The sequence below is a fragment of the Scyliorhinus torazame genome, chromosome 15, assembly GCF_047496885.1.
Source record: "Scyliorhinus torazame isolate Kashiwa2021f chromosome 15, sScyTor2.1, whole genome shotgun sequence".
NCBI lineage: Eukaryota > Metazoa > Chordata > Chondrichthyes > Carcharhiniformes > Scyliorhinidae > Scyliorhinus > Scyliorhinus torazame.
In genome coordinates this window covers 71891743-71909569 of record NC_092721.1, presented here as the reverse complement: position 1 = coordinate 71909569, position 17827 = coordinate 71891743, and the positions used below count along the sequence as shown (strand labels likewise).

Below are 17827 nucleotides of genomic sequence, written 5' to 3'. Positions count from 1 at the left end.
AAACTAGTGGCCAAACAGCCTAACACCAACAACAGCTTGAGGCAACTGTTCAGGGCATTGATAAAACTACATTTAAAGTACTGCATACGGTTTTGGCCTTCTTAAGGAGAGTTATTTTTGCATTGGAAGTAGGTCAGAAGGCTTACTGGATAGTTTATGAGATTAAACAATTGCCTCATGAGGAACGGCTGAGCAGGTTAGGCCTCTATACATTGGAGCTTAGAAGAATCAACTTATTGAAACATAAAATTCTGAGGGAGATTAACGATTGATGCTGAGAGGATATTTCCCCTCATGAAGGAATCCAAAACTAGGGGACACAATTTTAAAATAAGGGGTCTTTCATTGAAGACAGAGATATGAGGGGAATTTCTTCTCTCAGAGGGTTGTTAATCTTTGGCATTTTCCACCCCAGAGAGCAATGGAGGCCGAGTCACTGAATATATTCAAGGAGGAGTTAGTCAGAGATTTGATCTGCAAGAAAGTCAAGGGTTACGGTTACAATTAAATCAGCCATGTTCTTATTGAATGGTGGAGCAGGCCCGAGGAGCTGGATGGCCTACTCATTTCTTATGTATGCAGAAGGCTGTGGATGCCAAATCACTGAGTGTCTTGAAGACAGAGATGGATAGGTTCTGGATTAATAAGGGGAAATGGGGTTACGGGGAGAATTTAATTTTAATGAATAATCTTTATTGTCACAAGTAGGCTTACATGAACACTCCATTGGAGTTACTGTGAAAAGCCCCTAGTCGCCACATTCCAGCGCCTATTCGGGTACACTGAAGGAGAAGTCAGAATGTCCAAATTACCTAACAGCAAGTCTTTCAGAACTTGGGGAGGAAACCCGAGCATCCAGAAGAAACCCACGCAGACACAGAGAGAACGTGCAGACTCCGTACAGATACCAGTGCTAACCACTGTGCTACCGTGCTTCCCTAAAGGCAGGAGAATGGGGACGAGAAAAATATCAGCCATGGCGTAGCAGACCCGATGGGCCGAGTGGCTAATTCTGTTCCTCTGTCTTATGCTCTCATTGTCAATAGAATGGCAAGTCTTATTCGGCTGCATCTGGCTGCACTAATCAAGTTTTTGTCGCTACTTTCCAAAGGCGAAGTTTCAGATTTTGAAAGAGAAGAGGTGGGTGAAAGATCCCTTTGTGTTTGAGACCCCAGAGTCACTTATTAACTTCCAGTTGACTCCAAATGAAGAGACTGAACTTCTGCACCTCACCAGTGACAGCACATTAAAAACATGCCAAAAGCCCTGACGTTGCCAGATTTCTGGAGTAGCATCTCCGAGGAGTATCCAGTGCAGTGTAGAACATGCATTTTGTTGCTATTACCCTTCATGACGACTTACATATGAGAGGTTAGATTTGCTCTCACAAAAGGTGAAGACAGCACACAGGAACCGGCTGAACTCTGCACCTGATATGTGTATTGCCCTCTCCTCCTGTGAACAGGATTGGAGTGAGACTCTTGAGGACCACACAGGTTCCCCTTTCACAATAAAGGTACACAAAAGTGGCATGTGTTGCAAAGATCGGCGGTTGGTAAACGTGGGTCCCGGGGGAAAAAGCTTGAAAAGCACTGATTTAAATGATCTGGACTTGGGTACAGGATGCATAATTTCAAAGTTTATGAATGCAAACTTGGAAATGCAGTAAACGGTGAGGAGGATAATATCAGGCTTTAAGCGCATGTAGACAGACTGGTTAATCAGGCAGACACAAGAATAAAATGTAATAAAACGTTGCAATTCGGAAGAGAAAATAAGCAGAGGCAATATCAACTAAATGGTATAAATGGGATACAGGAACAGACAGACTTGAAGGCTCACAGACAAATCTTTTGAGGGGCAGGGCAAGTCAATAAGCCTATTAGAGAAACAAACACGATCCTTTAAGAAAGAGACATTTAGTAAAGAATTATGGAAGTTACGGTAAGCATTTATAAACCACCTTTTGACGCCTCAGCGGAAGTATTGTGTCCAATTTTGGGCCCCACATCTCAGGAAGAATACCTTGGCCTTGGAGAGGGTGCAGAATTGTAAGAGGGTTGAGCTTATGTGGAGAGCCTAGAGAAGCTGGGACTGCTCACCTTAGAACTGAGAAGTTTAGAGATGATTCAATAGAGGTGTTGGGGATTTTGAGGGGTTTTCATAGAAAGGCAGGAAGGTTGATAACCAGAGAACACAGACGTACGATAACTCCAATGTTTTTCAGTCAGTTATGGGAACAATTTCTTTATTGATAGCGATTGTTACAACCTGAAATGCACTGCCCAGAAGCTGATTCAATAGTAATTTTAAAAAGGCAATTGAATAACATACTTGAAAAGGAAAAAAGAGTCGGGGTTTGGGGTATGGGTAGAGGAGTGGAACAAATTGGATAGCTTTCTCAAGGAGGCAGCAGAGGTGTGATGGGCTAAATGGCTTCCTCTGTCCTGTCCGATTCTGTAAATTTGCACTACCGGGATAGTCCATTTTGTTACTTTGTTAAATAGACTCTCGCTTAGGTTATCTTCATACAGAACCAACTGCTGCCTCGCAAGCATGTTAATTTCTACATCCTTATAACAATGACTCTTTACATGTAATGGATTAAATAGTCTAGTTAGCTATAATAGATGGTGTGCAATAAAAGCGAGCAATCATTTCTAGAGCAACTCACTGGAGCGGTGTTAAAAGATTAATGGGTGTAACTTTCCCCAGAGGTGATTTGTGGTGGATTCACAGCTGCTTTGAATACCAGCAAATCCACTTGTACACAAAATTAAATATTTAACCCTTGGTGGTGGAAGTGAGAAATTAAACCTTGTCGTGCTCGACTCTGAACGTCTGTAAAAGACTGGTTGGGTTTACACTCTGCAGTTTGGGCAGGGGAAGGAAGTACCAAACGGATTTCAGCAGTAAGACTCTGCAATCTCCCTTTCTTTTACTGATAGAATTCCCAGACTGCACCAGATTGGTGAATTCTGGAATGCAGTGCTCATTTCCAACCAGCCAAGCTGGCATTAACTGACTGGTAATGACCTCAAAACTGGGTTGAATGATTTACTGCCCAGTTAATGCTGGCACTCATGGAGGTCATTTTACAATTTTGTATGGCAGAGTGCCCGTCTATTTCAGGTAGTAGGCCTCAGGGGCATGTGCACTGAAGAATTTCTTCAGCCAGAGGGTGGTGAATCTGTGGAACTCTTTGCCGCAGAAGTAGGCCTTGGAATTATGCAAATCATGGTTTTCCACTATATTAAGGACACGTGGGCGGATCAACTGCCTAACATACTCCGCAATTTGTACCAGACATCGAACAGCCTCCCCATCAGTCCTTAAAGAGACTGCTGTTTGCCGCACTTATAACCTAGAAAATTCACCAGACTCAATTCTTGTGGAAGCAGGAGTGATGCCGGCCAGGTTTCATCCTCTTGGAATTTGAATCATGCTCTGTTGCTAAGATCCCAGTGCTCATCTCTTCACCACATTCACTACTGAAAAGTTAATCGTAGTCTATTAATTGGACATTCTGATGAAGAAGTTGCTTTGGGCAATGCAGATCGGCACAAGTACCTGTGGCACCTCTGACTGTCCCAAACGATTAGTAACACTGGATGTTCTACTTTTCCCTACCTAGAAAGCTACACGAGAAATCTAAAATCAGAATTGTGGATATAATTTTGTATTAACTGTAAAATGACGTGTAAGAAACTAAAATATGATGGAGAATAATATACTCATATTACATGTGAAAGTTTAGTGCAGGCTTAAAGTTGCAAAGATGTACAACTTTACTTTGGGCAATACTATAAAATGCTGGGGAATTGGCAACCTATTCAAATATTTCTCACTATTTATATTGCCACTGATGCCAATGGACCCATTTTACACTATTGCACAAAATCTAGATTTATCCGAAAGATTGGAAAGCTTACAAGTTGATTAGTTCAGAAATCGTACCTGCTTACAAAAATAACAGGACAGCATAATGTGTTAAGTATCCGAGTCCACATGAAAATAACTATGATATTGTGAAAGCTTTGAGATCACCACAGAAAGGAATCAGAGTGAATAGGCAACTGGTGAGACATACTGGCCTGGATTTACCCACCACGTTGCATCCTGCGCAGATCTTGACGCGCCAGAGGCCAAAATCGGGATTCGGCTCAGCGTGAACCAGTTTGCAATTTACCCGGCTCACTCCCGATGGCGAGTTCTGGACCTCACCTAACAATGATGAGCATATCATTAACCCTAATTTGTATTCATTTGAATCTAATTAGCGAGATTGAAATAGAATGTAACGGCCTCTCAGGAATTACTCAACCCCCCAGTGAGAAATCACAAGGACGTTGTTTCGTATTCCTTTTCAAAAATGTGAATCTGGCTCAATGGTGGAGCTGCTACCCAGTGCTTGGGACCCGGGGGGGGGGGGGGGGGGGGACACCTCTCAGGAGGGTTGGGTTTTGTTGGGGGGGCTGAAGTATTCTGGGTCAGGGGTCACTCCTGGGCCAGGGGGAGGGGGAGGGGCTTTGCATCTATGAGACCTTCAATCCATCTTTAAATATTGTGGAGACCCATAACAGGGGCAACCAGAGCTGCAGCCCGTCTGGCCTACCAAACACTCCCAGGACAGAGCCTTACTGTGGCCTCAATGCTGAAAGTGAATTTCATTCCCTTTGACTGTGAGCACCCCCTAGCTTCACAGCTAAAGCCTATTACAAATGAAGAATTAGTCTTGTTAGTTGCGAGAACACTTCACACAATCAAGACACTACGTGACCTGGTGCGTTCCAAATGGGTTGCCTGCTAATGCCGTTGAAGAAATGCTTTTGCAGATTGCTGGTGCTTTTGTTGCTGGTGTGGTGAATGCTACATGTAACTGGCACGTCACCGCGGGTTAAACACGCTGGAAGTCAACGATGTTCATGTGGATGCCGGGATTTGGTTCCGGTGAGATTGGGCCGTGTGGGGGGACCTGTACACCTGCGCCTCCTGGATGGAGAATGGCACTGATACATGGAACAAGTCACACATTGATGGACAGATTATTTCTACGACAAGGTTCAGGACATAAAGCATCCTCAGTTTCTTTTGAGGAACCTGTGAGATGTGGAAATGAGCTGATATGGCTTTGTATTGGTACCATTATGGAATGGTGACATTCCCTTGTTGTTTAATGGTTAGTGTGAAATGTATGAATTGTACATAGCTAATTTTCAAATCATTGTTACTGTTTCTTTGTTACTGTTTCTTTGTTACTATTTTTTTTAAATCATTTTTTAAATTCTCCTCCATTTTCACATTTTCTCCCACATTTACATCCATCAACAATAAACAATAATCAGCAAGATATGTCAGTCCCCATAGTAACAACAACGATCCCATCTACCCACCAACCCCCAAACCTCAACCCGCATGTTTACATAAACAAATGACAAAAAGGAATCAGGGATTACCCGTAGTCACCCTTCATCTTACACAGCTACCACCCCCCACCCCAGGTCTCCAGCTCCTCCCGTCCACGGCCTCTTGTAAAACTCCTCCCCCTACCCTCTGTTCCTTCCCCCCCAACTTTCCACCCTGGCTAGACCACTCGGACCCTTTTCTGCCAGGCTCCGATGGCCGCAGCCCCTCCCCCCCACCTCACTCCCGTTCACTGGCCGGCACACACCGGCCAGCGTGGAGGCCCCCGCCCGGGTCCCTTTCCCACTTGCCCGGCCCCAGGAAAGCCAAAGATCCCCTTTTAGCACACAAACCCCGCATATCCACCTACACCCCAAAGAACTCTCATTTCGAGTGCAAGTCACGTCCCTTCCCTTGTCCAAATATATACCACCTTGGCTCCTTTAATCTCTACACCCGCGCGCAGTGATACAAAAAAGAAGAAAATACAGTCATGAGGTTACATCGGCACATGGCCATTCCTCAATTTGTCAGTTCTGCCACAGTCCTTCTGCTTTCGCAAACTCCTCCGCTGCTTCCGCCGTTCCAAAATAAAAGTCCCTGAGCTTGTAAGTCACCCTCAGCTTCGCTGGATATACAATGCCACACCGCACCTTGCTAATGTACAGTGCCCTCTTCACCCGGTTGAAGGCAGCCCGCCTCCTTGCCAGCTCCACCATAAAGTCCTGGTATACACGTATACCAACTCCAGCCCACTGCACCACCCGCTTCTGCTTGGCCCAGCTCAGGACCTTCTCCTTCACCCTGTACCTACGGAAGCACAGAGTCACTGCCCTTGGCGGCTCACTCGCCTTTGGTACAGGCCTCCACGACCGATGAGCCCGATCCAGTTCATATTGGGAGGGGTCCTCCCCCTCCCCCAATAGTTTTGCCAGCATCGCGGCAAAATACTCAGTCGGCTTCGGTCCTTCAACTCCTTCGGGCAGCCCCACAATCCTCAAGTTCTGTCGCCTGGATCTATTTTCCAGGTCTTCCATTTTTCCTCGCAGATCCTAGTTAGTATCCATCACTTTCCACATCTCTTTCCCCATCGAGGCAAGTTGATCACCGTGCTGCAATAACGTCTCCTTCACTTCCTTCAGCGCCTCCCCTTGCTCTCGCACCTCCGCCACTGCGCTCGCCACCTCCGTCCTCACCGGGGAAACCGCCTCCTCCACCAGCACACTCAAAACCTCCCTCATCTCCTTCCTCACCGTCTCCATGCATTTCGCAATCTGCGCCAACTGCTTTTCAAATTCCGCAGCCATCACCTTGGTTATTTCTTCAGCCGTAAGCAATGCGGCCTTCCCTGGTGCTCCAGCCTCCATTTTTCCTGGTGACCCCGCGGTGACCTTTCCACTCCCCGACGGACCTCCAGCTGCTTTTTTTTCGGCCGTTTTCTTGCTCACCCTCGACATTTTTCTTTGGGGTTTTTTTCCATCCTGTGTCTTCTCAGTGCCTCCTCCGTGCCTTCTCCCTGCTTCTGCCGCCTCCGTGGACCCTGGGACCGGGCTTAAAGCCCCGAAATTGCCGTTCCCGAGCGGGGGCTCTCCATTGTGCGGCCGCCTCCCGCCCGCCGTCACCGGAAGTCCTTTCTTTGTTACTGTTGACCATTTAATAAACAAAATATTCTCAATGCCTCCTTGAGGGATCACATGCCATGTCTCAGAGGATGATTAGTGCATTGCATTTCAAGTAACTTTTAATGCCTGAACAGTGCGCCTGAACCCTATTGTTTGATTGTTGGCAATTGCCGCTATGGTGCTGATGCTCCTGAATAGCAGGTCTTCAGCAATGGGGATCCTTTTGCAGCCAAAGGGAAGTGTGTGGATCAGGGGAGGACAGCTGAGCATGGTCTCCCAAATATTTCCTGCAGAGGTTTGGGGTCTAGGGGCTCCTGATGTGGCCGGGGTAATTGTGCAGAGCAAGGTTTTCCAGCACAACTGGCTCGCTGGATGGCACTCAGAGAAAGCAGGACAGTTAAGGTTCTAAGCCTTAACTGATTTTCGGTCTGTCTCCTTCTCCAATTCCTTATAGACACTAAAATGATTGCTGGCGGCGGTACCGCACTAGTTTTGCTGGTGGCAGCCCAGGCGGCCAGATGCCAGAGAAGGCAGCTGCAACAACACAGGCTGGAGGCGGCACTCCACGTGCAAGGACCATCGCTGCACATCCTAAAGACCCGACTGTCCATCAAGCTTTGGAGGAACCCAGAGGAGGAGGCCAGCGACGGCCCAAGGTGTACAGGTGTAATTGGTCTTTCAATTAGATGATGGACAGCAGGTTCCGCAGAAGAAGACTCCGTTCCAGGAGAGAGACAGTGCGGCACCTCTGCCACATCCTCGCGGATTTTGCACCCTGCTCCCAGTGACTGTGAATGTCACACAGCCTTGAACCTTTATGCCACTGATTCATTCCGGGGCTCGAGTGGGGACCTGTGTGGCATTTTGCAACCTACAGCCCACAGGTACATCTGGGAGGCCACGGATGCTCTGTATGCCCAGGCATCAGAATTTATTACCTTTGGACTGGACCAGGCCAACCAAGATGCCCAGGCTGTAGGATTTGCTGCAGTCGCCGGGATGCCCCAGGTCTGGGGCATGTTGCCCTGAGCACACCATGGCATCAGGGAGTGCCCTTCATTAACAGGAAGGGGCTCCACACCCTGAATGTTCAGATTATGTGCGACCGCTGCCTCCATAAATGCATATGTGTGTCGACTATACAGGAGTGCAAATGACGGATACATACTGGGACACAGATCTCCGGCGTCGTCGAGGACCACCCTAGGATGGCGGGTTGTCTCTCAAGGAATACCTGCTAAGGTCCCCGACTGATGACGCCAGTGCGGCGGCCTCGGACCAATGCAGAGACCCATTATAATGAAGCCCATGTTGCCACCCGTGCTGTCATTGAGCAGTGCATCAAACTGCTGTAAATACGGTTCTGATGTCTTGACCGCTCTGGCGGTGTCCTGCAGTATATCACACAGAGGGTATTCCACTTTTTGGTGGTCTCCTGTGCCCCCCACAACCTGGCACAGCAGCAGGGCGACACCCTGTAGGAGGAGGAGGGGAAGGGGCATGCGGCCTTGGAGGAGGAGGAGCCAGACCAGGAGGGGCTGGAGGATGACTTGGGAGGAACTGGAGGACTAGAGAGACCCTCATCCTCATCAGAATCACATCAGACAAGGTGGTGTCCATCAGCTCAACACCACCTGCCCCATTTCCCTCCTTCCCCAAATATCCGCTCTCCCCTTCCCCCCCCCAATCCCTCCCTCCCCATATCCTGCCTTCTGCCCAAATCTCTTTTCCCCCTCCCCATTTCCCTCCTTCCTCCCCATTAAAGTCGTCCATCGAGGTGTGTGTCTCTGCGCTGGTGGAAGGTACAGGTGAAAGCTGTGGTGCCTCGATGGTGGTCTCTGCTCTGAGGTGGTCTCTTGGGTGGCAATGACTCTGGATGTCCTGGCCTCATCAGATGGAGATCCTGTGAGACAATCGACATGTGGTCAGTAATCTTTTTGTCTGACATGAACAACTCACTCCAGACAGGTCATTTGGGTGAAGGGGCAGTGGATCCTCACTTCTTTGGCACAGGTCAGCATCGGGTCAACCCTGCGGTTTCCAGGGCCCATTCCTCACAGGGGTGGGAACTCGTATCTCTGGCATCCCACCCCGTCTCGGCTCTTTCCTGCTTATTGTGGGCTATCTTCTCCTACGGCGACAAAGAGCCACATGCTTGGGGGTCAGGTGGGTCTAGAAAAGGTGACGTGTGGGCACCGCACCTTGATATGAAGGGGTTGTGCTGGTGGGTGCCGGGAGGTTCTGAGGACCAAGCACGAAGATCGGGTGTGGGTAGAGCGAAAGGTGTCAGCCAGTGATTTGTGGTAGGTGGGGGAGCAGACGGAACTGATGCCAGGAGAGAGGTGGTAAGCTTACCCTTGCAGCTTGGTAGAGGTCATTGATCTTCTTCCAACATTGGACACCAGTCCTTCTGGTCATGCTGCCTGGCCCGACAGCCACGGCCATTGCCTCCCAGGCCACATTGCTGACCCTGTTGCTGGTCCTCTGACCCCTTCGGGAGAACTGGGTGACCCGTCTCTCATCCACAGCTTCAAGAAGCCTGGCCAGTTTGGCATCCCCAAAGCCAGGATCAGGTCTGCGCGCTGCCATGCTTGTGTGTTGATTGGGATTAGTAGTGAGGGAGTATTTAAACGCACCTCCCCCTCATTAGCAACAAGAAACTGAGGCGTGAATCCAGTGAATCGGACAGAGAGCAGCCAGTAATGGCGAGAATCTTGTCGGGGCTCATTTTTGGCACTAAGTGCCATTGAATATGGGCTGCGATCTCGCTACTGCAGCCGTTGAGAAACACCCTACCAAAATGATACTCAGACATTTTTCTATTGAATTGGGCCCATCATAGTTTAAAATAATATCGGCATTGCATCATTTTGGCAGCAGGTAACAAAGGCAGTAATTAGAACTATTTATTGCTTCACCTGCCTCCAAAATATCTTGCAAAATAAATCAGTTGTCCGTATAAGTGATTGTTTATTTGGATTAAGAAATATGTCTGATAAGTGGGAACTGAGCTCCAGGCAGTGGCACCGAGATGGGAGGGAGTTTCAGAGAGAGAGAGAGATAGCCCTTGTACACAACAAGGATTTTAATGGACTGGCAAGCAGGGCCTGGTATTACAATGATCAACGAGCACACAGTCTTTTTTCCTGGAAAATTGAGTGTGGAGTTCAGAGGCCAGAGGCCCGAGGCCCACACGTCCAAGAGGCGAACATGGGAACCTATGCACTGGCTGTACCCTGGGTTTATTCAGATCCCAACTTCAATGCAAAATAGGGGGCTATCCTTTTATATTCCAAGAATGCCAACAATTTGAAAAGTACACCATTGTCTACTAAGTGCTTTCTGGCATTAAGTTGTAAAGGCGCTACATTAATGGAATCTTTCTTTGGGATTTAAAACAGAAGCATACCCTAGAGATTGTCGATTGGCTGCCTCGTTGTATCCGAGGTTTAAGTTAGACAATTCAGTTCCTGTTTTTGTCGGGTCTTTAACTGGGAGCTAGTTCAGTTACTGTTACAGTGTCTGAAAATAGTAAACAGGAACTCTTGTTGGCATCGTGACTTTTAAACCCGAGATCACTCATCGGCAAATGCCTCAAACCAGGAGTGAACAAAGAAAAGTACAGCACAGGAACAGGCCCTTCGGCCCTCCAAGCCCGTGCCGACCAAGCTGCCCGGCTAAACTACAATCTTCTACACTTCCTGGGTCCGTATCCCTCTATTCCCATCCTATTCATACATTTGACAAGATGCCCCTTAAATGTCACTATCGTCGCTGCTTCCACCACCTCCTCCGGTAGCGAGTTCCAGGCACCCACTCCCCTCTGTGTAAAAAAACTTGCCTCGTACATCTCCTCTAAACCTTGCCCCTCGCACCTTAAACCTATGCCCCCTAGTAATTGACCCCTCTACCCTGGGGAAAAGCCTCTGACTATCCAAAAACACGCACTATTTACTAGTCCGATTTATTTGCTGTACCTCTTGAATTGCAAAGGCACATTTCTGCACATTTCCTTCCTTTCTGCTCAACTATTTCATCGCGATTAAAGCGGTTTTTGTTTTATGCACTAATCCACATTGCAAAAAACAGCAATGCTCATGTGATAGGACAGTCGCAAACCAATCATGACACTGTGAGAAGTGGTCCCTCACTTATCACTCATAGAAAGAAAGACCTCCACTTTTATAGCACCTCCCATGACCATCGCACATCCCAAAGATCTTTACAACTAATGAAGTACTTTTGAAGCCGAGCCACTATTTTAATGCAGGAATATGGCAATTTTTATATAAATAACAGTAAAATATTGGCCAGATAATCTTTTTACTGATATCGGATGAGAGATAACTGTTGACTGATACACTGGAGAGAACTTCTTCAAATAGTGTCATGGGATATTTTATGTCCAGATAAGGGTGTAGATGGACTCATGTCAGCTTTGTGGTAAGATGTTAAATACTTACTCAACTCAAATGGTATTTATAAAATCATAGAATAGAATAATATCCCAGTGTCCATACTGGTTCCTCTGCAAGAGCAACTTATCTAGTCCCACTCCCTAGCTCTTTCCCTGTAATGTTTTCCCCTTCATAGAATTATCCAATTCCCTCTTGATAGCCACAGTTGCAACTTGCCTCCATCACATTCTGGAGTGCTGCAATCCAAATCCCAACCATTTGCTGCGTACAAAAGGCTTTTTTCTCAGGCCGACATTGGTCCGACCAGTGTTCTCTGATTCTCGATGCTTATGTTTCTTTTCATCCATGCTGTTCACAGGCCTTGTGATTTTGAGCACTTCTACTAAATCTGTCACGAAAACAACCTGTTTCTCCAATTGAGCCATGTAACTGAAGTCTCTTATCCTTGGAAACATTTCCCATAAATCTTTTATGCGGGAAGCCCCTGGGGACTATAAAGTAAAGCCCCCAAGTTCAAATCGCCCTTCTTTGGCAGGGTCACTCAGCAACTTGAATCAACCCGTGAAAGTGACCTGTCCAAGCTGCCGCATCAACCAAGTAAGTCTCCAGTCAACGCTCGCTACGAGATAGGCGCTCCTAGCTACAAGTCCATACCAGCTTTTGAATCCTGCAGACTCAGGACCTGAACGGAAGGCCATTTGTTCCCCTGACCTGGTGAGCCAGTCCAAAGCTAAGTATAGGCCTTTTAGTGATAGGAATAGTCTAGAAAGTAGAGTTTATGCACGAGTAGTGATTTACTGTGTATAATAAATGTGTTTTGATTTGAATCTTACTAATTGGTGTGTTGAGTTATTGATCATTACTTGAACCTCGTGGCGGTATCATAAAGATACCTGGCGACTCTAGAGCAAAGGTTAAACAAACAGAGCAAATTACGAATTAAGAGCCAACCAAAAGTTAGCAACAAGTCGGCAACGCCCTGATCTGCCATAAAAGAAAGTACTTAGCCCCTGCCACTTCCCACCCCCCGGATGATGGGAACACCCTGTCATGTTAAGCATGTTGAGATAACACGGGCTGCAACTGGATGCAGCTATAACTCAAGTAGACTCCAGACCTTGAGTTTAGTTCAACTTGATTTATTGAACCTGTCACACAGTTAGCACAGTTCTATGCGAGTTCGACACGCTGCGAACCTAGCTGTGATTTCTCTATCCAGACTGAACCAGACTAGCTCTTCTCCACGTGCTGTATGCGTTACGTGATATGTACACTGGACTCAACTCTATAGATGTCACTAGTGGAAAGAGGTGATGTGCGAGTGTCTTGTGCATTTTATAGTGGGAAACCACCTCCCAAGTGTTCTGCCTGCTGATTGGTTATGTCCTGTTCCCTGTGCCCATTAGCTGCCTGTCTGTATCTCATTAAGTGCCTGTCAGCATATCATGACATCTCCCCCTTTGAAAAGTTTTTCTGCAGCCTATGTGAAGGTATTTACATGTGTAGGCTGATAAACTAACATATTTACATGAGATGACAGTAAAAAAAAAAATGCACATATGAGAACAGGGGCGAAATTCTCCCCCAACGGCGCGATGTCCGCCGACTGGCACCAAAGACGGCGCCAATCAGGCGGGCATCGCGCCGGCCCAAAGGTGCGGAATGCTCCGCATCTTTGGCGGCCTAGCCCCAACATTGAGGGGCTAGGCCGACGCCGGAGGGATTTCTGCCCCGCCAGCTGGCGGAAATGGCGTTTGTTTCCCCGCCAGCTAGCACGGAAATGCGGCGCATGCGCGGGAGCGTCAGCGGCCGCTGACAGTTTCCCGGTGCATGCGCGGGAGCGTCAGCGGCCGCTGAAAGTTTCCCGCGCATGCGCAGTGGGGAGAGTCTCTTCCGCCTCCACCATGGTGGAGGCCGTAGCGGAGGCGGAAGGGAAAGAGTGCCCCCACGGCACAGGCCCGCCCGCGGATCGGTGGGCCCCGATCGCGGGCCAGGCCACCGTGGGGGCACCCCCCGGGGTCAGATCGCCCCGCACCCCCCCCCCACCCCCAGGACCCCGGAGCCCGCCCACGCCGCCTGGTCCCGCCGGTAAATACCAGGTTTGATTTACGCCGGCGGGACAGGCAATTTCTGGGCGGGACTTCGGCCCATCAGGGCCGGAGAATTGAACGGGGGGTCCAGACAACCGGCGCGGCCCGATTCCCGCCCCATCTCCGGTACCGGAGACTTCGGCGGGGGCAGGATTCACGGCGGCCAACGGCCATTCTCCGACCCGGCGGGGGGGGTCGGAGAATGACGCCCCAGGTGTCTAATGTGCAAAAATAGAACATAGCAAACAAAACAATTGTTCATAAGTCCAGTCTCTGGGGCTTGCGTCTGATCTGGGTCGACTGCTGGAGAGGTGGTGGCAGAGACGACTGCGCCTTGAAGGGTGGGGTTGCAGCCAGACTGGTGGCCTCATGGTTCGAGGTGTCAGGAGGTGGCACAATAACAGATGGAAACAACGAAGAATGTGGTTGCGGGCAGGCAACTGCGCGCAGGGCCCGCCTGTTGCGCCGCACAACAGAGCCATCAGCCATACGCACAAAGTACGATCGAGGAGCAGCCTGTCGGACAACAACCGCTAGAGCTGACCAGCCTCCATTAGGCAGCTGGATCTGGACCGTATCTGCCGGGGATAGCACAGGCAAATCAGTGGCATGAGCATCATAGCCCTGCTTTTGCTGGTCCTGGAGCTTCTGCAACTTCTGCAGCACTGGGAGGTGATCCAGATCAGGCAAGTGTATGGCTGGAAGAGTCGTCCGCAGGTCCCTGTTCATCAGAAGTTGAGCCGGTGACATGCCGGTAGACAGAGGGGTTGCCCTGTATGCGAGCAGCGCAAGGTTGACGTCAGAAGCAGAGTCCGCAGCCTTGCAGATGAGCTGCTTTACTATGTGCACCCCTTTCTCAACCTTTCCGTTGGACTGCAGGTAATGTGGGCTTGAAGTGACGTGATGAAACTGATATAGCTGGGCAAATCTCGACCATTCCTGGCTGCTGAAGCAAGGACCATTGTCACTCATGACAGTGAGGGGAATGCCTGGAGAACGTCTCCTTACAGGCCTTGATGATGGTCCTGGAAGCTGGAAGTGAGGTCCGAGAGCTTCACAACCTCTGGGTAGTTGGAGAAGTAATCGATGATGAGCACATAGTCACGATCATTGGAGTGAAAGAGGTTGATGCCCACCTTAGACCACGGGGAGGTCACAATTTTGTGCTGAAGTGTCTCCTTACCCTGTGCTGGCTGGAAGCGTTGACAGGTCGGACAGTTGAGGACCATGTTTGAGATGTCCTGACTGATCCCAGGCCAGTAGACAGCTTGCCTGGCTCTGCGCCTCCACTTCTCAACACCCAGATGCCCCTCGTGTATCTGCCTGAGCACCAAGCTCTGAAGACGATGCAATCCAGCTTTAGGAGGATGCCATCAACCACTGTGAGGTCGTCCTTCACATTAAAGAATTGAGGGCACTGCCCTTTCTGACAGCCATCGATGAGGTGGCGCATGACACGCTGCAGAAGCGGTCCTTGGCTGTCTCGTCTCGAATGCGGATCACCTTTTCATCCGCCGCGGGGAGGTTGCTGGCCCACAGCCACACCTGTGATTCGATCTGCTAGACGAATGGAGGTTTCTCGGCGGTGGAGGTGGCTCCCCATTGGCCGGCGGTTGGAGCTTCTGGTCCCACATCCCACAAAAACAAATTTTGAAAAACGGAATAGAAACCAGGTTCTAACCCATCAATTATAAGACCATTTTGGTGCAACATCAAGTGAAGAATAAGCAATATATTTCCAAGTCAGGATGGGTGAGTGACTTGGAAGAGAACCTCCAGGTGGTGGTGTTCCCATGTACCTGCTGCCCCGGTCCTTCTAGATGGTAGTGGTCGTGGGTTTGGAAGGTGCTGGCTAAGGAGCCTCGATAAGTTTCTGCAGTACACCTTGTATATGGCACACACTGCTGCTACTGTGCCTCGGTGGTGGAAGGAATGGAAGTTTCCGGAAGGGATGCCAACCAAGCGGGCTGCTTTGTCCTGGATCGCATCGAGCTTCTTGAGTGTTGAGTGATGAGCTGCACTCAATCCAGGCAAGTGGGGGATAATCCATCACACTGCTGACTTGTGCCTTGTAGGTGGTGGATAGGCTTTGGGGAGTCAGGAGCCTCTGACCTGCTCAGTATTGCACGTGGGCCGCTTCAGTGTCCGAGGAGATGTGAATGGTGTTGAACATTGTGCAATCATAACGAACATTCCCACTTTGACCTTACGTTTGAAGGTCATTGATGAAGCAGTTTGATTTGCAGAGATGGTGTAGCCTTCCATTGTCCCTGGCGGGCAGAGTTCAAATCATCAAAATGAACATTTCTATTTTTGTTCCAATGCCTTCCTCTTTTTCTTGCAAAATTGTTCCTTGTTAGAGTGAACATGTTATTGAATTCCTTTATAAGGGTGGGTAGGGTGCTGAGAATTCGCAGGGTGTTCCTCCAGAGAAGCTGATGGTGGGGGGGGGGGGGGGGGTGGGGGGAGGGTCTAACACTGCCCAATTTCCTCATGTATTACTGGGTGGCCAATGTGGAGAAAGTGTTGGGTACAGAGAGTCAAACACCGTGGGTGAGGGTGGAGGCAAGTTCGTCTGAAGGGCCTTTGGGCCCTGGTAAAGGCACCACTCCTAATCTCTCCAACAAGATGTACCTCAAACCTGGTGGTGATCTCCAGCTTGAAGATTTGGAGGCAGCTCAGACAACATTACAAGCTGAATGCCATGTCATTATTGACTCCTATAAATGGTAACCATTTGTTTCTGCCATCGGGTTTGGATTCAAACACTTTTTAAAATTTAATCTCAGTTTCTGCCAGCAACCTCTACTGTATGGCCTTGTCACCGACTCCCCAAACCAAGCAATCCCTTAGCATATCATTTAGCATTGTCCCAAAGTCAGTGTTCTGCAATTTTCATCAGCCCTGTTATGTAGGTTGCAATGGCCTCCCCTGGAGCCTCCCCATGGAATTGAATTTGAATTGTTGCAAAATGACAGAGGGCTTTGGGTGGTGTGCCCTTTTACTGAATTCACAATCTCTATAAGCGAGCTTGCATTGGGCACGTTTGGGCATGTAAGGCAATGAATTAAATTATAAGTTTGAGTCTCATACATGCTTAACAATATTGTCTTCTTCCCCTCCTCCTCAACTCCAGTTACTCTAAAGAAAAATTCTAGTTGCTCAACATATCACAACCAATCTTCAGCTGAGGCATCAAAAGGATACTCTCCACTGAATATAGGCATGTCTGCAACAATCTTTTACTTTGCAAGCTTGAATTCGACTGGACCAGATTCTGAGCTGATGATCTTGCAAGCATACTTGCTGCTTTCTTTTACCTCGTTGCCAAATGTAGTATTTGGCTCCACCAGTTATGTACAAACAGCTAAAGTTAATTTACACAACATGTTAAGTGCAGAGTAGTGTAGCCTTGATGCTGCCAGCCTGCCTCCTGGATTGCTCTGCTTGCCGATTCTACATGATAACTACCGACTGAACAAGTGGGTAACATGACCCTTCAGTGGATCGCCCCTTAAAAGGGGCCAGGTACTACACGGGGCAATTTCAGCACATTATCCGTGTATCAAGACTTTTCAGGATCTGATGCGCATCTCCAATTTCAACGATCCAGATACTGGAAGATTTGGGTCAACGGGTCATGCAGCAGGAACAGTTCTAAGTTGCAAATCTTACTTTCCGATTCAGCCTTGGAGAGGTTTACTGCCGAGAGCAATGTGGATATGAAAATGAAGTTAAACCAATGATACTCTGCCAATAGCAAAACAAGTCGCTTTTGAAACCCAAAGAGTGAATGTCACTTTTATTTGGAGAGACTGGGCAGGCCTGGATTGCCACATGCCAAAGTCCCAGATTTATGTCATTACTCATGGCTGAAACAATTATATAGTATGATAGCAACATGTCTGCAGATGTCCATAGAATAAAGACACTGCTTTAATGATTCCATGAAGCATAAAGACAACGAGGCGGGACAAGGACTCAGGTTTGGAAACAGAAGAAGAGGGGAAGAAATAATTATGGCGTCAAGCAGAGAATTAAAAAATAGAAGGAATATAAGGAATAAAATTTATACAGAAAGAAATATCAAATAAAATTTGTGTCGACAGCGAGAGGAAAAAAATATATTTGTAAGCTTAGCTCAGTGCCAGAAATTACTTATTCAAACAAAACAAAATACTGTGAATGCTGGAAATCTAAAATTAAAACAGAATGTGGTGGACAAATTCAGCAGGTCTGGCACAATCGGTGGAGAGGGAAACATAGTTAATGTTTCGAATGCAATAGAATTTTT

The 17827-nt window shown here is 48.2% G+C and overlaps 1 protein-coding gene across 7 annotated transcripts in view; it reads right to left on the bottom strand.

The window, feature by feature from the left end:
• Nucleotides 1-17827, bottom strand: part of LOC140391621 (ETS-related transcription factor Elf-1-like) — a 247651-nt gene that overhangs the window by 172388 nt on the left and 57436 nt on the right. The window lies entirely within an intron of this gene.